Genomic DNA, 18,366 nt, shown 5'->3' on the forward strand with positions numbered 1-18,366 from the left:
TGCAGTTCTAAGTTTGGGTTTGGCAGGGACGCAATATTTCTTCCATGGCCCAGGTCCAAGTTCCCTTAAAAAACTTAGTCCATGGACTTTGCTTTAATGTGGCACAGTTAGGGTTAGCACATCTTACACTTGTGCTACATTTTGACGTTGCCGAATACTGGAAAATGAATGAAACCCCAACATTTCCTCAACTGAACCCCGAAAGGACAACTTTCCGTGAAGGTGGAACGGTCTCCTCCGTTTAAAAGAGGAATTGTCCCATGCAGTAACAGGCTGGAAACGGCTCCTTCAATGTACTCGATTTTTCACCCGACAGATCAATGGATTGCCTTTAGCAGCATTCATTAACCCTAAGCTTCAGTGAAGCACGTCAGGTGAAAGTGCTCGCAGTATGAGTTCTTATCTTTTAAAGTCAAAAAGTCTCAGCCACTCTGACCATATTCCATCCTTCTATGTTCCACAAAGAAACACAGACAAGTCATCAACAACAGTGAACAGATGACCGTGGTCATTTTTCACTGCAGACTTCCTGCTTTAGAAGGAACATCATGTCTCTTCATCGTGGTTTGCGAGACCAAACACTTTGGAAGAACATTTCTCAAGACAAGAACTATAGAAATGATCCCTGAAAGTACAGTCTTACCTCGGTACAGCGTGATCATTGGAAGCCATCGATTGGAACGACGTCATCGCTAGTGGTAATTTAAGAAGTGTTTTCCTTGTGATTCAGAATTAACACAAATATCTATCTCTGCCGTGGCATTTGCAATATGTACCAGAGAACTCGACCTATTTTGCAAGTAGTGGTCCTGTGTTTTCACCTTCTTTGTGACGCCACCTTAACTTTAGACTCTGAATTTGAATTCCACGCCACTCCTCTGTTTTGCAGTTCTAAGTTTGGGTTTGGCAGGGACGCAATATTTCTTCCATGGCCCAGGTCCAAGTTCCCTTAAAAAACTTAGTCCATGGACTTTGCTTTAATGTGGCACAGTTAGGGTTAGCACATCTTACACTTGTGCTACATTTTGACGTTGCCGAATACTGGAAAATGAATGAAACCCCAACATTTCCTCAACTGAACCCCGAAAGGACAACTTTCCGTGAAGGTGGAACGGTCTCCTCCGTTTAAAAGAGGAATTGTCCCATGCAGTAACAGGCTGGAAACGGCTCCTTCAATGTACTCGATTTTTCACCCGACAGATCAATGGATTGCCTTTAGCAGCATTCATTAACCCTAAGCTTCAGTGAAGCACGTCAGGTGAAAGTGCTCGCAGTATGAGTTCTTATCTTTTAAAGTCAAAAAGTCTCAGCCACTCTGACCATATTCCATCCTTCTATGTTCCACAAAGAAACACAGACAAGTCATCAACAACAGTGAACAGATGACCGTGGTCATTTTTCACTGCAGACTTCCTGCTTTAGAAGGAACATCATGTCTCTTCATCGTGGTTTGCGAGACCAAACACTTTGGAAGAACATTTCTCAAGACAAGAACTATAGAAATGATCCCTGAAAGTACAGTCTTACCTCGGTACAGCGTGATCATTGGAAGCCATCGATTGGAACGACGTCATCGCTAGTGGTAATTTAAGAAGTGTTTTCCTTGTGATTCAGAATTAACACAAATATCTATCTCTGCCGTGGCATTTGCAATATGTACCAGAGAACTCAACCTATTTTGCAAGTAGTGGTCCTGTGTTTTCACCTTCTTTGTGACGCCACCTTAACTTTAGACTCTGAATTTGAATTCCACGCCACTCCTCTGTTTTGCAGTTCTAAGTTTGGGTTTGGCAGGGACGCAATATTTCTTCCATGGCCCAGGTTCAAGTTCCCTTAAAAAACTTAGTCCATGGACTTTGCTTTAATGTGGCACAGTTAGGGTTAGCACATCTTACACTTGTGCTACATTTTGACGTTGCCGAATACTGGAAAATGAATGAAACCCCAACATTTCCTCAACTGAACCCCGAAAGGACAACTTTCCGTGAAGGTGGAACGGTCTCCTCCGTTTAAAAGAGGAATTGTCCCATGCAGTAACAGGCTGGAAACGGCTCCTTCAATGTACTCGATTTTTCACCCGACAGATCAATGGATTGCCTTTAGCAGCATTCATTAACCCTAAGCTTCAGTGAAGCACGTCAGGTGAAAGTGCTCGCAGTATGAGTTCTTATCTTTTAAAGTCAAAAAGTCTCAGCCACTCTGACCATATTCCATCCTTCTATGTTCCACAAAGAAACACAGACAAGTCATCAACAACAGTGAACAGATGACCGTGGTCATTTTTCACTGCAGACTTCCTGCTTTAGAAGGAACATCATGTCTCTTCATCGTGGTTTGCGAGACCAAACACTTTGGAAGAACATTTCTCAAGACAAGAACTATAGAAATGATCCCTGAAAGTACAGTCTTACCTCGGTACAGCGTGATCATTGGAAGCCATCGATTGGAACGACGTCATCGCTAGTGGTAATTTAAGAAGTGTTTTCCTTGTGATTCAGAATTAACACAAATATCTATCTCTGCCGTGGCATTTGCAATATGTACCAGAGAACTCGACCTATTTTGCAAGTAGTGGTCCTGTGTTTTCACCTTCTTTGTGACGCCACCTTAACTTTAGACTCTGAATTTGAATTCCACGCCACTCCTCTGTTTTGCAGTTCTAAGTTTGGGTTTGGCAGGGACGCAATATTTCTTCCATGGCCCAGGTCCAAGTTCCCTTAAAAAACTTAGTCCATGGACTTTGCTTTAATGTGGCACAGTTAGGGTTAGCACATCTTACACTTGTGCTACATTTTGACGTTGCCGAATACTGGAAAATGAATGAAACCCCAACATTTCCTCAACTGAACCCCGAAAGGACAACTTTCCGTGAAGGTGGAACGGTCTCCTCCGTTTAAAAGAGGAATTGTCCCATGCAGTAACAGGCTGGAAACGGCTCCTTCAATGTACTCGATTTTTCACCCGACAGATCAATGGATTGCCTTTAGCAGCATTCATTAACCCTAAGCTTCAGTGAAGCACGTCAGGTGAAAGTGCTCGCAGTATGAGTTCTTATCTTTTAAAGTCAAAAAGTCTCAGCCACTCTGACCATATTCCATCCTTCTATGTTCCACAAAGAAACACAGACAAGTCATCAACAACAGTGAACAGATGACCGTGGTCATTTTTCACTGCAGACTTCCTGCTTTAGAAGGAACATCATGTCTCTTCATCGTGGTTTGCGAGACCAAACACTTTGGAAGAACATTTCTCAAGACAAGAACTATAGAAATGATCCCTGAAAGTACAGTCTTACCTCGGTACAGCGTGATCATTGGAAGCCATCGATTGGAACGACGTCATCGCTAGTGGTAATTTAAGAAGTGTTTTCCTTGTGATTCAGAATTAACACAAATATCTATCTCTGCCTTGGCATTTGCAATATGTACCAGAGAACTCGACCTATTTTGCAAGTAGTGGTCCTGTGTTTTCACCTTCTTTGTGACGCCACCTTAACTTTAGACTCTGAATTTGAATTCCACGCCACTCCTCTGTTTTGCAGTTCTAAGTTTGGGTTTGGCAGGGACGCAATATTTCTTCCATGGCCCAGGTCCAAGTTCCCTTAAAAAACTTAGTCCATGGACTTTGCTTTAATGTGGCACAGTTAGGGTTAGCACATCTTACACTTGTGCTACATTTTGACGTTGCCGAATACTGGAAAATGAATGAAACCCCAACATTTCCTCAACTGAACCCCGAAAGGACAACTTTCCGTGAAGGTGGAACGGTCTCCTCCGTTTAAAAGAGGAATTGTCCCATGTAGTAACAGGCTGGAAACGGCTCCTTCAATCTACTCGATTTTTCACCCGACAGTTCAATGGATTGCCTTTAGCAGCATTCATTAACCCTAAGCTTCAGTGAAGCACGTCAGGTGAAAGTGCTCGCAGTATGAGTTCTTATCTTTTAAAGTCAAAAAGTCTCAGCCACTCTGACCATATTCCATCCTTCTATGTTCCACAAAGAAACACAGACAAGTCATCAACAACAGTGAACACATGACCGTGGTCATTACTCACTGCAGACTTCCTGCTTTAGAAGGAACATCATGTCTCTTCATCGTGGTTTGCGAGACCAAACACTTTGGAAGAACATTTCTCAAGACAAGAACTATAGAAATGATCCCTGAAAGTACAGTCTTACCTCGGTACAGCGTGATCATTGGAAGCCATCGATTGGAACGACGTCATCACTAGTGGTAATTTAAGAAGTGTTTTCCTTGTGATTCAGAATTAACACAAATATCTATCTCTGCCGTGGCATTTGCAATATGTACCAGAGAACTCGACCTATTTTGCAAGTAGTGGTCCTGTGTTTTCACCTTCTTTGTGACGCCACCTTAACTTTAGACTCTGAATTTGAATTCCACGCCACTCCTCTGTTTTGCAGTTCTAAGTTTGGGTTTGGCAGGGACGCAATATTTCTTCCATGGCCCAGGTCCAAGTTCCCTTAAAAAACTTAGTCCATGGACTTTGCTTTAATGTGGCACAGTTAGGGTTTGAAAAAGTCTCAACGCACATCTCGGGTTCAACCACGACTCCAGTGGGACTCGAACCCACAACCTTTGAATGCCTTCTTCTGCTGTTCACTAGAAGTCCAACGCGCTATCCATTGCGCCACGGAGCCCTGTGCAGTACCATTCTCTGGTCTATACTTTTTGAATTACCTGAAGGCAAATGTGTTTCCTTGTCCCATCTTCAATATCACATAAATTACTTGTTAGAGGGCCAAAAACCCTGTAGGCTGTGAATGACACTTTTGTTAACCTTTGGTCGACGGCCTCGTCCTCCGGAATGTTTTCCTGATTTAAGCCTGTACTAAATTGGAATGCGTTCAGCCAGAAGCGACGCTGACCAGGAACAAAGTTCGGCAGTTTTGGTCATATCTGAGAAGCTTCCATCTTACACTTGTGCTACATTTTGACGTTGCCGAATACTGGAAAATGAATGAAACCCCAACATTTCCTCAACTGAACCCCGAAAGGACAACTTTCCGTGAAGGTGGAACGGTCTCCTCCGTTTAAAAGAGGAATTGTCCCATGTAGTAACAGGCTGGAAACGGCTCCTTCAATCTACTCGATTTTTCACCCGACAGATCAATGGATTGCCTTTAGCAGCATTCATTAACCCTAAGCTTCAGTGAAGCACGTCAGGTGAAAGTGCTCGCAGTATGAGTTCTTATCTTTTAAAGTCAAAAAGTCTCAGCCACTCTGACCATATTCCCTCCTTCTATGTTCCACAAAGAAACACAGACAAGTCATCAACAACAGTGAACACATGACCGTGGTCATTATTCACTGCAGACTTCCTGCTTTAGAAGGAACATCATGTCTCTTCATCGTGGTTTGCGAGACCAAACACTTTGGAACAACATTTCTCAAGACAAGAACTATAGAAATGATCCCTGAAAGTACAGTCTTACCTCGGTACAGCGTGATCATTGGAAGCCATCGATTGGAACGACGTCATCACTAGTGGTAATTTAAGAAGTGTTTTCCTTGTGATTCAGAATTAACACAAATATCTATCTCTGCCGTGGCATTTGCAATATGTACCAGAGAACTCGACCTATTTTGCAAGTAGTGGTCCTGTGTTTTCACCTTCTTTGTGACGCCACCTTAACTTTAGACTCTGAATTTGAATTCCACGCCACTCCTCTGTTTTGCAGTTCTAAGTTTGGGTTTGGCAGGGACGCAATATTTCTTCCATGGCCCAGGTCCAAGTTCCCTTAAAAAACTTAGTCCATTGACTTTGCTTTAATGTGGCACAGTTAGGGTTTGAAAAAGTCTCAACGCACATCTCGGGTTCAACCACGACTCCAGTAGGACTCGAACCCACAACCTTTGAATGCCTTCTTCTGCTGTTCACTAGAAGTCCAACGCGCTATCCATTGCGCCACGGAGCCCTGTGCAGTACCATTCTCTGGTCTATACTTTTTGAATTACCTGAAGGCAAATGTGTTTCCTTGTCCCATCTTCAATATGACATAAATTACTTGTTAGAGGGCCAAAAACCCTGTAGGCTGTGAATGACACTTTTGTTAACCTTTGGTCGACGGCCTCGTCCTCCGGAATGTTTTCCTGATTTAAGCCTGTACTAAATTGGAATGCGTTCAGCCAGAAGCGACGCTGACCAGGAACAAAGTTCGGCAGTTTTGGTCATATCTGAGAAGCTTCCATCTTACACTTGTGCTACATTTTGACGTTGCCGAATACTGGAAAATGAATGAAACCCCAACATTTCCTCAACTGAACCCCGAAAGGACAACTTTCCGTGAAGGTGGAACGGTCTCCTCCGTTTAAAAGAGGAATTGTCCCATGTAGTAACAGGCTGGAAACGGCTCCTTCAATCTACTCGATTTTTCACCCGACAGATCAATGGATTGCCTTTAGCAGCATTCATTAACCCTAAGCTTCAGTGAAGCACGTCAGGTTAAAGTGCTCGCAGTATGAGTTCTTATCTTTTAAAGTCAAAAAGTCTCAGCCACTCTGACCATATTCCCTCCTTCTATGATCCACAAAGAAACACAGACAAGTCATCAACAACAGTGAACACATGACCGTGGTCATTATTCACTGCAGACTTCCTGCTTTAGAAGGAACATCATGTCTCTTCATCGTGGTTTGCGAGACCAAACACTTTGGAAGAACATTTCTCAAGACAAGAACTATAGAAATGATCCCTGAAAGTACAGTCTTACCTCGGTACAGCGTGATCATTGGAAGCCATCGATTGGAACGACGTCATCACTAGTGGTAATTTAAGAAGTGTTTTCCTTGTGATTCAGAATTAACACAAATATCTATCTCTGCCGTGGCATTTGCAATATGTACCAGAGAACTCGACCTATTTTGCAAGTAGTGGTCCTGTGTTTTCACCTTCTTTGTGACGCCACCTTAACTTTAGACTCTGAATTTGAATTCCACGCCACTCCTCTGTTTTGCAGTTCTAAGTTTGGGTTTGGCAGGGACGCAATATTTCTTCCATGGCCCAGGTCCAAGTTCCCTTAAAAAACTTAGTCCATGGACTTTGCTTTAATGTGGCACAGTTAGGGTTAGCACATCTTACACTTGTGCTACATTTTGACGTTGCCGAATACTGGAAAATGAATGAAACCCCAACATTTCCTCAACTGAACCCCGAAAGGACAACTTTCCGTGAAGGTGGAACGGTCTCCTCCGTTTAAAAGAGGAATTGTCCCATGTAGTAACAGGCTGGAAACGGCTCCTTCAATCTACTCGATTTTTCACCCGACAGATCAATGGATTGCCTTTAGCAGCATTAATTAACCCTAAGCTTCAGTGAAGCACGTCAGGTGAAAGTGCTCGCAGTATGAGTTCTTATCTTTTAAAGTCAAAAAGTCTCAGCCACTCTGACCATATTCCATCCTTCTATGTTCCACAAAGAAACACAGACAAATCATCAACAACAGTGAACACATGACCGTGGTCATTTTTCACTGCAGACTTCCTGCTTTAGAAGGAACATCATGTCTCTTCATCGTGGTTTGCGAGACCAAACACTTTGGAAGAACATTTCTCAAGACAAGAACTATAGAAATGATCCCTGAAAGTACAGTCTTACCTCGGTACAGCGTGATCATTGGAAGCCATCGATTGGAACAACGTCATCACTAGTGGTAATTTAAGAAGTGTTTTCCTTGTGATTCAGAATTAACACAAATATCTATCTCTGCCGTGGCATTTGCAATATGTACCAGAGAACTCGACCTATTTTGCAAGTAGTGGTCCTGTGTTTTCACCTTCTTTGTGACGCCACCTTAACTTTAGACTCTGAATTTGAATTCCACGCCACTCCTCTGTTTTGCAGTTCTAAGTTTGGGTTTGGCAGGGACGCAATATTTCTTCCATGGCCCAGGTCCAAGTTCCCTTAAAAAACTTAGTCCATGGACTTTGCTTTAATGTGGCACAGTTAGGGTTAGCACATCTTACACTTGTGCTACATTTTGACGTTGCCGAATACTGGAAAATGAATGAAACCCCAACATTTCCTCAACTGAACCCCGAAAGGACAACTTTCCGTGAAGGTGGAACGGTCTCCTCCGTTTAAAAGAGGAATTGTCCCATGCAGTAACAGGCTGGAAACGGCTCCTTCAATGTACTCGATTTTTCACCCGACAGATCAATGGATTGCCTTTAGCAGCATTCATTAACCCTAAGCTTCAGTGAAGCACGTCAGGTGAAAGTGCTCGCAGTATGAGTTCTTATCTTTTAAAGTCAAAAAGTCTCAGCCACTCTGACCATATTCCATCCTTCTATGTTCCACAAAGAAACACAGACAAGTCATCAACAACAGTGAACAGATGACCGTGGTCATTTTTCACTGCAGACTTCCTGCTTTAGAAGGAACATCATGTCTCTTCATCGTGGTTTGCGAGACCAAACACTTTGGAAGAACATTTCTCAAGACAAGAACTATAGAAATGATCCCTGAAAGTACAGTCTTACCTCGGTACAGCGTGATCATTGGAAGCCATCGATTGGAACGACGTCATCGCTAGTGGTAATTTAAGAAGTGTTTTCCTTGTGATTCAGAATTAACACAAATATCTATCTCTGCCGTGGCATTTGCAATATGTACCAGAGAACTCGACCTATTTTGCAAGTAGTGGTCCTGTGTTTTCACCTTCTTTGTGACGCCACCTTAACTTTAGACTCTGAATTTGAATTCCACGCCACTCCTCTGTTTTGCAGTTCTAAGTTTGGGTTTGGCAGGGACGCAATATTTCTTCCATGGCCCAGGTCCAAGTTCCCTTAAAAAACTTAGTCCATGGACTTTGCTTTAATGTGGCACAGTTAGGGTTAGCACATCTTACACTTGTGCTACATTTTGACGTTGCCGAATACTGGAAAATGAATGAAACCCCAACATTTCCTCAACTGAACCCCGAAAGGACAACTTTCCGTGAAGGTGGAACGGTCTCCTCCGTTTAAAAGAGGAATTGTCCCATGCAGTAACAGGCTGGAAACGGCTCCTTCAATGTACTCGATTTTTCACCCGACAGATCAATGGATTGCCTTTAGCAGCATTCATTAACCCTAAGCTTCAGTGAAGCACGTCAGGTGAAAGTGCTCGCAGTATGAGTTCTTATCTTTTAAAGTCAAAAAGTCTCAGCCACTCTGACCATATTCCATCCTTCTATGTTCCACAAAGAAACACAGACAAGTCATCAACAACAGTGAACAGATGACCGTGGTCATTTTTCACTGCAGACTTCCTGCTTTAGAAGGAACATCATGTCTCTTCATCGTGGTTTGCGAGACCAAACACTTTGGAAGAACATTTCTCAAGACAAGAACTATAGAAATGATCCCTGAAAGTACAGTCTTACCTCGGTACAGCGTGATCATTGGAAGCCATCGATTGGAACGACGTCATCGCTAGTGGTAATTTAAGAAGTGTTTTCCTTGTGATTCAGAATTAACACAAATATCTATCTCTGCCGTGGCATTTGCAATATGTACCAGAGAACTCAACCTATTTTGCAAGTAGTGGTCCTGTGTTTTCACCTTCTTTGTGACGCCACCTTAACTTTAGACTCTGAATTTGAATTCCACGCCACTCCTCTGTTTTGCAGTTCTAAGTTTGGGTTTGGCAGGGACGCAATATTTCTTCCATGGCCCAGGTTCAAGTTCCCTTAAAAAACTTAGTCCATGGACTTTGCTTTAATGTGGCACAGTTAGGGTTAGCACATCTTACACTTGTGCTACATTTTGACGTTGCCGAATACTGGAAAATGAATGAAACCCCAACATTTCCTCAACTGAACCCCGAAAGGACAACTTTCCGTGAAGGTGGAACGGTCTCCTCCGTTTAAAAGAGGAATTGTCCCATGCAGTAACAGGCTGGAAACGGCTCCTTCAATGTACTCGATTTTTCACCCGACAGATCAATGGATTGCCTTTAGCAGCATTCATTAACCCTAAGCTTCAGTGAAGCACGTCAGGTGAAAGTGCTCGCAGTATGAGTTCTTATCTTTTAAAGTCAAAAAGTCTCAGCCACTCTGACCATATTCCATCCTTCTATGTTCCACAAAGAAACACAGACAAGTCATCAACAACAGTGAACAGATGACCGTGGTCATTTTTCACTGCAGACTTCCTGCTTTAGAAGGAACATCATGTCTCTTCATCGTGGTTTGCGAGACCAAACACTTTGGAAGAACATTTCTCAAGACAAGAACTATAGAAATGATCCCTGAAAGTACAGTCTTACCTCGGTACAGCGTGATCATTGGAAGCCATCGATTGGAACGACGTCATCGCTAGTGGTAATTTAAGAAGTGTTTTCCTTGTGATTCAGAATTAACACAAATATCTATCTCTGCCGTGGCATTTGCAATATGTACCAGAGAACTCGACCTATTTTGCAAGTAGTGGTCCTGTGTTTTCACCTTCTTTGTGACGCCACCTTAACTTTAGACTCTGAATTTGAATTCCACGCCACTCCTCTGTTTTGCAGTTCTAAGTTTGGGTTTGGCAGGGACGCAATATTTCTTCCATGGCCCAGGTCCAAGTTCCCTTAAAAAACTTAGTCCATGGACTTTGCTTTAATGTGGCACAGTTAGGGTTAGCACATCTTACACTTGTGCTACATTTTGACGTTGCCGAATACTGGAAAATGAATGAAACCCCAACATTTCCTCAACTGAACCCCGAAAGGACAACTTTCCGTGAAGGTGGAACGGTCTCCTCCGTTTAAAAGAGGAATTGTCCCATGCAGTAACAGGCTGGAAACGGCTCCTTCAATGTACTCGATTTTTCACCCGACAGATCAATGGATTGCCTTTAGCAGCATTCATTAACCCTAAGCTTCAGTGAAGCACGTCAGGTGAAAGTGCTCGCAGTATGAGTTCTTATCTTTTAAAGTCAAAAAGTCTCAGCCACTCTGACCATATTCCATCCTTCTATGTTCCACAAAGAAACACAGACAAGTCATCAACAACAGTGAACAGATGACCGTGGTCATTTTTCACTGCAGACTTCCTGCTTTAGAAGGAACATCATGTCTCTTCATCGTGGTTTGCGAGACCAAACACTTTGGAAGAACATTTCTCAAGACAAGAACTATAGAAATGATCCCTGAAAGTACAGTCTTACCTCGGTACAGCGTGATCATTGGAAGCCATCGATTGGAACGACGTCATCGCTAGTGGTAATTTAAGAAGTGTTTTCCTTGTGATTCAGAATTAACACAAATATCTATCTCTGCCTTGGCATTTGCAATATGTACCAGAGAACTCGACCTATTTTGCAAGTAGTGGTCCTGTGTTTTCACCTTCTTTGTGACGCCACCTTAACTTTAGACTCTGAATTTGAATTCCACGCCACTCCTCTGTTTTGCAGTTCTAAGTTTGGGTTTGGCAGGGACGCAATATTTCTTCCATGGCCCAGGTCCAAGTTCCCTTAAAAAACTTAGTCCATGGACTTTGCTTTAATGTGGCACAGTTAGGGTTAGCACATCTTACACTTGTGCTACATTTTGACGTTGCCGAATACTGGAAAATGAATGAAACCCCAACATTTCCTCAACTGAACCCCGAAAGGACAACTTTCCGTGAAGGTGGAACGGTCTCCTCCGTTTAAAAGAGGAATTGTCCCATGTAGTAACAGGCTGGAAACGGCTCCTTCAATCTACTCGATTTTTCACCCGACAGTTCAATGGATTGCCTTTAGCAGCATTCATTAACCCTAAGCTTCAGTGAAGCACGTCAGGTGAAAGTGCTCGCAGTATGAGTTCTTATCTTTTAAAGTCAAAAAGTCTCAGCCACTCTGACCATATTCCATCCTTCTATGTTCCACAAAGAAACACAGACAAGTCATCAACAACAGTGAACACATGACCGTGGTCATTACTCACTGCAGACTTCCTGCTTTAGAAGGAACATCATGTCTCTTCATCGTGGTTTGCGAGACCAAACACTTTGGAAGAACATTTCTCAAGACAAGAACTATAGAAATGATCCCTGAAAGTACAGTCTTACCTCGGTACAGCGTGATCATTGGAAGCCATCGATTGGAACGACGTCATCACTAGTGGTAATTTAAGAAGTGTTTTCCTTGTGATTCAGAATTAACACAAATATCTATCTCTGCCGTGGCATTTGCAATATGTACCAGAGAACTCGACCTATTTTGCAAGTAGTGGTCCTGTGTTTTCACCTTCTTTGTGACGCCACCTTAACTTTAGACTCTGAATTTGAATTCCACGCCACTCCTCTGTTTTGCAGTTCTAAGTTTGGGTTTGGCAGGGACGCAATATTTCTTCCATGGCCCAGGTCCAAGTTCCCTTAAAAAACTTAGTCCATGGACTTTGCTTTAATGTGGCACAGTTAGGGTTTGAAAAAGTCTCAACGCACATCTCGGGTTCAACCACGACTCCAGTGGGACTCGAACCCACAACCTTTGAATGCCTTCTTCTGCTGTTCACTAGAAGTCCAACGCGCTATCCATTGCGCCACGGAGCCCTGTGCAGTACCATTCTCTGGTCTATACTTTTTGAATTACCTGAAGGCAAATGTGTTTCCTTGTCCCATCTTCAATATCACATAAATTACTTGTTAGAGGGCCAAAAACCCTGTAGGCTGTGAATGACACTTTTGTTAACCTTTGGTCGACGGCCTCGTCCTCCGGAATGTTTTCCTGATTTAAGCCTGTACTAAATTGGAATGCGTTCAGCCAGAAGCGACGCTGACCAGGAACAAAGTTCGGCAGTTTTGGTCATATCTGAGAAGCTTCCATCTTACACTTGTGCTACATTTTGACGTTGCCGAATACTGGAAAATGAATGAAACCCCAACATTTCCTCAACTGAACCCCGAAAGGACAACTTTCCGTGAAGGTGGAACGGTCTCCTCCGTTTAAAAGAGGAATTGTCCCATGTAGTAACAGGCTGGAAACGGCTCCTTCAATCTACTCGATTTTTCACCCGACAGATCAATGGATTGCCTTTAGCAGCATTCATTAACCCTAAGCTTCAGTGAAGCACGTCAGGTGAAAGTGCTCGCAGTATGAGTTCTTATCTTTTAAAGTCAAAAAGTCTCAGCCACTCTGACCATATTCCCTCCTTCTATGTTCCACAAAGAAACACAGACAAGTCATCAACAACAGTGAACACATGACCGTGGTCATTATTCACTGCAGACTTCCTGCTTTAGAAGGAACATCATGTCTCTTCATCGTGGTTTGCGAGACCAAACACTTTGGAACAACATTTCTCAAGACAAGAACTATAGAAATGATCCCTGAAAGTACAGTCTTACCTCGGTACAGCGTGATCATTGGAAGCCATCGATTGGAACGACGTCATCACTAGTGGTAATTTAAGAAGTGTTTTCCTTGTGATTCAGAATTAACACAAATATCTATCTCTGCCGTGGCATTTGCAATATGTACCAGAGAACTCGACCTATTTTGCAAGTAGTGGTCCTGTGTTTTCACCTTCTTTGTGACGCCACCTTAACTTTAGACTCTGAATTTGAATTCCACGCCACTCCTCTGTTTTGCAGTTCTAAGTTTGGGTTTGGCAGGGACGCAATATTTCTTCCATGGCCCAGGTCCAAGTTCCCTTAAAAAACTTAGTCCATTGACTTTGCTTTAATGTGGCACAGTTAGGGTTTGAAAAAGTCTCAACGCACATCTCGGGTTCAACCACGACTCCAGTAGGACTCGAACCCACAACCTTTGAATGCCTTCTTCTGCTGTTCACTAGAAGTCCAACTCGCTATCCATTGCGCCACGGAGCCCTGTGCAGTACCATTCTCTGGTCTATACTTTTTGAATTACCTGAAGGCAAATGTGTTTCCTTGTCCCATCTTCAATATGACATAAATTACTTGTTAGAGGGCCAAAAACCCTGTAGGCTGTGAATGACACTTTTGTTAACCTTTGGTCGACGGCCTCGTCCTCCGGAATGTTTTCCTGATTTAAGCCTGTACTAAATTGGAATGCGTTCAGCCAGAAGCGACGCTGACCAGGAACAAAGTTCGGCAGTTTTGGTCATATCTGAGAAGCTTCCATCTTACACTTGTGCTACATTTTGACGTTGCCGAATACTGGAAAATGAATGAAACCCCAACATTTCCTCAACTGAACCCCGAAAGGACAACTTTCCGTGAAGGTGGAACGGTCTCCTCCGTTTAAAAGAGGAATTGTCCCATGTAGTAACAGGCTGGAAACGGCTCCTTCAATCTACTCGATTTTTCACCCGACAGATCAATGGATTGCCTTTAGCAGCATTCATTAACCCTAAGCTTCAGTGAAGCACGTCAGGTTAAAGTGCTCGCAGTATGAGTTCTTATCTTTTAAAGTCAAAAAGTCTCAGCCACTCTGACCATATTCCCTCCTTCTATGATCCACAAAGAAACACAGACAAGTCATCAACAACAGTGAACACATGACCGTGGTCATTATTCACTGCAGACTTCCTGCTTTAGAAGGAACATCATGTCTCTTCATCGTGGTTTGCGAGACCAAACACTTTGGAAGAACATTTCTCAAGACAAGAACTATAGAAATGATCCCTGAAAGTACAGTCTTACCTCGGTACAGCGTGATCATTGGAAGCCATCGATTGGAACGACGTCATCACTAGTGGTAATTTAAGAAGTGTTTTCCTTGTGATTCAGAATTAACACAAATATCTATCTCTGCCGTGGCATTTGCAATATGTACCAGAGAACTCGACCTATTTTGCAAGTAGTGGTCCTGTGTTTTCACCTTCTTTGTGACGCCACCTTAACTTTAGACTCTGAATTTGAATTCCACGCCACTCCTCTGTTTTGCAGTTCTAAGTTTGGGTTTGGCAGGGACGCAATATTTCTTCCATGGCCCAGGTCCAAGTTCCCTTAAAAAACTTAGTCCATGGACTTTGCTTTAATGTGGCACAGTTAGGGTTAGCACATCTTACACTTGTGCTACATTTTGACGTTGCCGAATACTGGAAAATGAATGAAACCCCAACATTTCCTCAACTGAACCCCGAAAGGACAACTTTCCGTGAAGGTGGAACGGTCTCCTCCGTTTAAAAGAGGAATTGTCCCATGTAGTAACAGGCTGGAAACGGCTCCTTCAATCTACTCGATTTTTCACCCGACAGATCAATGGATTGCCTTTAGCAGCATTAATTAACCCTAAGCTTCAGTGAAGCACGTCAGGTGAAAGTGCTCGCAGTATGAGTTCTTATCTTTTAAAGTCAAAAAGTCTCAGCCACTCTGACCATATTCCATCCTTCTATGTTCCACAAAGAAACACAGACAAATCATCAACAACAGTGAACACATGACCGTGGTCATTTTTCACTGCAGACTTCCTGCTTTAGAAGGAACATCATGTCTCTTCATCGTGGTTTGCGAGACCAAACACTTTGGAAGAACATTTCTCAAGACAAGAACTATAGAAATGATCCCTGAAAGTACAGTCTTACCTCGGTACAGCGTGATCATTGGAAGCCATCGATTGGAACAACGTCATCACTAGTGGTAATTTAAGAAGTGTTTTCCTTGTGATTCAGAATTAACACAAATATCTATCTCTGCCGTGGCATTTGCAATATGTACCAGAGAACTCGACCTATTTTGCAAGTAGTGGTCCTGTGTTTTCACCTTCTTTGTGACGCCACCTTAACTTTAGACTCTGAATTTGAATTCCACGCCACTCCTCTGTTTTGCAGTTCTAAGTTTGGGTTTGGCAGGGACGCAATATTTCTTCCATGGCCCAGGTCCAAGTTCCCTTAAAAAACTTAGTCCATGGACTTTGCTTTAATGTGGCACAGTTAGGGTTTGAAAAAGTCTCAACGCACATCTCGGGTTCAACCACGACTCCAGTGGGACTCGAACCCACAACCTTTGAATGCCTTCTTCTGCTGTTCACTAGAAGTCCAACACGCTATCCATTGCGCCACGGAGCCCTGTGCAGTACTATTCTCTGGTCTATACTTTTTGAATTACCTGAAGGCAAATGTGTTTCCTTGTCCCATCTTCAATATGACATAAATTACTTGTTAGAGGGCCAAAAACCCTGTAGGCTGTGAATGACACTTTTGTTAACCTTTGGTCGACGGCCTCGTCCTCCGGAATGTTTTCCTGATTTAAGCCTGTACTAAATTGGAATGCGTTCAGCCAGAAGCGACGCTGACCAGGAACAAAGTTCGGCAGTTTTGGTCATATCTGAGAAGCTTCCATCTTACACTTGTGCTACATTTTGACGTTGCCGAATACTGGAAAATGAATGAAACCCCAACATTTCCTCAACTGAACCCCGAAAGGACAACTTTCCGTGAAGGTGGAACGGTCTCCTCCGTTTAAAAGAGGAATTGTCCCATGTAGTAACAGGCTGGAAACGGCTCCTTCAATGTACTCGATTTTTCACCTGACAGATCAATGGATTGCCTTTATCAGCAATTATTATCCCTAAGCTTCAGTGAAGCACGTCAGGTGAAAGTGCTTGCAGTATGAGTTCTTATCTTTTAAAGTCAAAAAGTCTCAGCCACTCTGACCATATTCCATCCTTCTATGTTCCACAAAGAAACACAGACAAGTCATCAACAACAGTGAACACATGACCGTGGTCATTATTCACTGCAGACTTCCTGCTTTAGAAGGAATATCATGTCTCTTCATCGTGGTTTGCGAGACCAAACACTTTGGAACAACATTTCTCAAGACTAGAACTATAGAAATGATCCCTGAAAGTACAGTCTTACCTCGGTACAGTGTGATCATTGGAAGCCATCGATTGGAACGACGTCATCACTAGTGGTAATTTAAGAAGTGTTTTCCTTGTGATTCAGAATTAACACAAATATCTATCTCTGCCGTGGCATTTGCAATATGTACCAGAGAACTCGACCTATTTTGCAAGTAGTGGTCCTGTGTTTTCACCTTCTTTGTGACGCCACCTTAACTTTAGACTCTGAATTTGAATTCCACGCCACTCCTCTGTTTTGCAGTTCTAAGTTTGGGTTTGGCAGGGACGCAATATTTCTTCCATGGCCCAGGTCCAAGTTCCCTTAAAAAACTTAGTCCATGGACTTTTCTTTAATGTGTCACAGTTAGGGTTTGAAAATGTCTCAACGCACAACTCGGGTTCAACCACGACTCCAGTGGGACTCAAACCCACAACCTTTGAATGCCTTTGTCTGCTGTTCACTAGAAGTCCAACGCGCTATCGATTGCGCCACGGAGCACTGTGCAGTGCCATTCTCTGGTCTATACTTTTTGAATCACCTGAAGGCAAATGTGTTTCCTTGTCCCATCTTCAATATCACATAAATTACTTGTTAGAGGGCCAAAAACCCTGTAGGCTGTGAATGACACTTTTGTTAACCTTTGGTCGACGACCTCGTCCTCCGGAATGTTTTCCTGATTTAAGCCTGTACTAAATTGGAATGCGTTCAGCCAGAAGCGACGCTGACCAGGAACAAAGTTCGGCAGTTTTGGTCATATCTGAGAAGCTTCCATCTTACACTTGTGCTACATTTTGACGTTGCTGAATACTGGAAAATGAATGAAACCCCAACATTTCCTCAACTGAACCCCGAAAGGACAACTTTCCGTGAAGGTGGAACGGTCTCCTCCGTTTAAAAGAGGAATTGTCCCATGTAGTAACAGGCTGGAAACGGCTCCTTCAATCTACTCGATTTTTCACCCGACAGATCAATGGATTGCCTTTAGCAGCATTCATTAACCCTAAGCTTCAGTGAAGCACGTCAGGTGAAAGTGCTCGCAGTATGAGTTCTTATCTTTTAAAGTCAAAAAGTCTCAGCCACTCTGACCATATTCCCTCCTTCTATGTTCCACAAAGAAACACAGACAAGTCATCAACAACAGTGAACACATGACCGTGGTCATTATTCACTGCAGACTTCCTGCTTTAGAAGGAACATCATGTCTCTTCATCGTGGTTTGCGAGACCAAACACTTTGGAACAACATTTCTCAAGACAAGAACTATAGAAATGATCCCTGAAAGTACAGTCTTACCTCGGTACAGCGTGATCATTGGAAGCCATCGATTGGAACGACGTCATCACTAGTGGTAATTTAAGAAGTGTTTTCCTTGTGATTCAGAATTAACACAAATATCTATCTCTGCCGTGGCATTTGCAATATGTACCAGAGAACTCGACCTATTTTGCAAGTAGTGGTCCTGTGTTTTCACCTTCTTTGTGACGCCACCTTAACTTTAGACTCTGAATTTGAATTCCACGCCACTCCTCTGTTTTGCAGTTCTAAGTTTGGGTTTGGCAGGGACGCAATATTTCTTCCATGGCCCAGGTCCAAGTTCCCTTAAAAAACTTAGTCCATGGACTTT

The 18,366-nt window shown here is 43.0% G+C and overlaps 22 non-coding genes across 22 annotated transcripts; all 22 read right to left on the reverse strand.

Moving 5' to 3' along the window:
• Window positions 1–425: 425 nt before the first annotated feature.
• LOC311344083 (small nucleolar RNA U3) lies at window positions 426–641 on the reverse strand. Its single transcript, XR_014633556.1, has one exon. It is a non-coding gene; the product is annotated as a small nucleolar RNA U3 (small nucleolar RNA).
• A 668-nt stretch (window positions 642–1,309) lies between these two features.
• Window positions 1,310–1,525, reverse strand: LOC311344084 (small nucleolar RNA U3). The gene has a single exon (XR_014633557.1). It is a non-coding gene; the product is annotated as a small nucleolar RNA U3 (small nucleolar RNA).
• Window positions 1,526–2,193: 668 nt separating this feature from the next.
• On the reverse strand, window positions 2,194–2,409 carry LOC311344085 (small nucleolar RNA U3). The gene has a single exon (XR_014633558.1). It is a non-coding gene; the product is annotated as a small nucleolar RNA U3 (small nucleolar RNA).
• A 668-nt stretch (window positions 2,410–3,077) lies between these two features.
• LOC311344087 (small nucleolar RNA U3) lies at window positions 3,078–3,293 on the reverse strand. Its single transcript, XR_014633559.1, has one exon. It is a non-coding gene; the product is annotated as a small nucleolar RNA U3 (small nucleolar RNA).
• Window positions 3,294–3,961: 668 nt separating this feature from the next.
• Window positions 3,962–4,177, reverse strand: LOC311344046 (small nucleolar RNA U3). Its single transcript, XR_014633522.1, has one exon. It is a non-coding gene; the product is annotated as a small nucleolar RNA U3 (small nucleolar RNA).
• Window positions 4,178–4,570: 393 nt separating this feature from the next.
• On the reverse strand, window positions 4,571–4,662 carry AC3HAE_014270 (transfer RNA arginine (anticodon UCU)). Its single transcript is given in 2 exon segments — window positions 4,571–4,606; window positions 4,626–4,662. It is a non-coding gene; the product is annotated as a tRNA-Arg (tRNA).
• Window positions 4,663–5,239: 577 nt separating this feature from the next.
• LOC311344143 (small nucleolar RNA U3) lies at window positions 5,240–5,455 on the reverse strand. The gene has a single exon (XR_014633610.1). It is a non-coding gene; the product is annotated as a small nucleolar RNA U3 (small nucleolar RNA).
• Window positions 5,456–5,848: 393 nt separating this feature from the next.
• Window positions 5,849–5,940, reverse strand: AC3HAE_014272 (transfer RNA arginine (anticodon UCU)). Its single transcript is given in 2 exon segments — window positions 5,849–5,884; window positions 5,904–5,940. It is a non-coding gene; the product is annotated as a tRNA-Arg (tRNA).
• A 577-nt stretch (window positions 5,941–6,517) lies between these two features.
• On the reverse strand, window positions 6,518–6,733 carry LOC311344030 (small nucleolar RNA U3). Its single transcript, XR_014633507.1, has one exon. It is a non-coding gene; the product is annotated as a small nucleolar RNA U3 (small nucleolar RNA).
• Window positions 6,734–7,401: 668 nt separating this feature from the next.
• LOC311344055 (small nucleolar RNA U3) lies at window positions 7,402–7,617 on the reverse strand. Its single transcript, XR_014633530.1, has one exon. It is a non-coding gene; the product is annotated as a small nucleolar RNA U3 (small nucleolar RNA).
• Window positions 7,618–8,285: 668 nt separating this feature from the next.
• LOC311344088 (small nucleolar RNA U3) lies at window positions 8,286–8,501 on the reverse strand. Its single transcript, XR_014633560.1, has one exon. It is a non-coding gene; the product is annotated as a small nucleolar RNA U3 (small nucleolar RNA).
• A 668-nt stretch (window positions 8,502–9,169) lies between these two features.
• On the reverse strand, window positions 9,170–9,385 carry LOC311344089 (small nucleolar RNA U3). Its single transcript, XR_014633561.1, has one exon. It is a non-coding gene; the product is annotated as a small nucleolar RNA U3 (small nucleolar RNA).
• A 668-nt stretch (window positions 9,386–10,053) lies between these two features.
• Window positions 10,054–10,269, reverse strand: LOC311344090 (small nucleolar RNA U3). Its single transcript, XR_014633562.1, has one exon. It is a non-coding gene; the product is annotated as a small nucleolar RNA U3 (small nucleolar RNA).
• A 668-nt stretch (window positions 10,270–10,937) lies between these two features.
• LOC311344091 (small nucleolar RNA U3) lies at window positions 10,938–11,153 on the reverse strand. Its single transcript, XR_014633563.1, has one exon. It is a non-coding gene; the product is annotated as a small nucleolar RNA U3 (small nucleolar RNA).
• A 668-nt stretch (window positions 11,154–11,821) lies between these two features.
• Window positions 11,822–12,037, reverse strand: LOC311344047 (small nucleolar RNA U3). Its single transcript, XR_014633523.1, has one exon. It is a non-coding gene; the product is annotated as a small nucleolar RNA U3 (small nucleolar RNA).
• A 393-nt stretch (window positions 12,038–12,430) lies between these two features.
• On the reverse strand, window positions 12,431–12,522 carry AC3HAE_014273 (transfer RNA arginine (anticodon UCU)). The gene is given in 2 exon segments: window positions 12,431–12,466; window positions 12,486–12,522. It is a non-coding gene; the product is annotated as a tRNA-Arg (tRNA).
• Window positions 12,523–13,099: 577 nt separating this feature from the next.
• Window positions 13,100–13,315, reverse strand: LOC311344145 (small nucleolar RNA U3). The gene has a single exon (XR_014633612.1). It is a non-coding gene; the product is annotated as a small nucleolar RNA U3 (small nucleolar RNA).
• A 1,062-nt stretch (window positions 13,316–14,377) lies between these two features.
• Window positions 14,378–14,593, reverse strand: LOC311344033 (small nucleolar RNA U3). The gene has a single exon (XR_014633509.1). It is a non-coding gene; the product is annotated as a small nucleolar RNA U3 (small nucleolar RNA).
• A 668-nt stretch (window positions 14,594–15,261) lies between these two features.
• On the reverse strand, window positions 15,262–15,477 carry LOC311344057 (small nucleolar RNA U3). Its single transcript, XR_014633532.1, has one exon. It is a non-coding gene; the product is annotated as a small nucleolar RNA U3 (small nucleolar RNA).
• Window positions 15,478–15,870: 393 nt separating this feature from the next.
• Window positions 15,871–15,962, reverse strand: AC3HAE_014275 (transfer RNA arginine (anticodon UCU)). The gene is given in 2 exon segments: window positions 15,871–15,906; window positions 15,926–15,962. It is a non-coding gene; the product is annotated as a tRNA-Arg (tRNA).
• A 577-nt stretch (window positions 15,963–16,539) lies between these two features.
• LOC311344058 (small nucleolar RNA U3) lies at window positions 16,540–16,755 on the reverse strand. Its single transcript, XR_014633533.1, has one exon. It is a non-coding gene; the product is annotated as a small nucleolar RNA U3 (small nucleolar RNA).
• A 1,062-nt stretch (window positions 16,756–17,817) lies between these two features.
• LOC311344146 (small nucleolar RNA U3) lies at window positions 17,818–18,033 on the reverse strand. Its single transcript, XR_014633613.1, has one exon. It is a non-coding gene; the product is annotated as a small nucleolar RNA U3 (small nucleolar RNA).
• Window positions 18,034–18,366: the final 333 nt, after the last annotated feature.

The sequence above is a fragment of the Micromesistius poutassou genome (assembly GCF_964030765.1).
Source record: "Micromesistius poutassou genome assembly, chromosome: 5".
In the NCBI taxonomy this organism is placed as follows: Eukaryota; Metazoa; Chordata; class Actinopteri; order Gadiformes; family Gadidae; genus Micromesistius; species Micromesistius poutassou.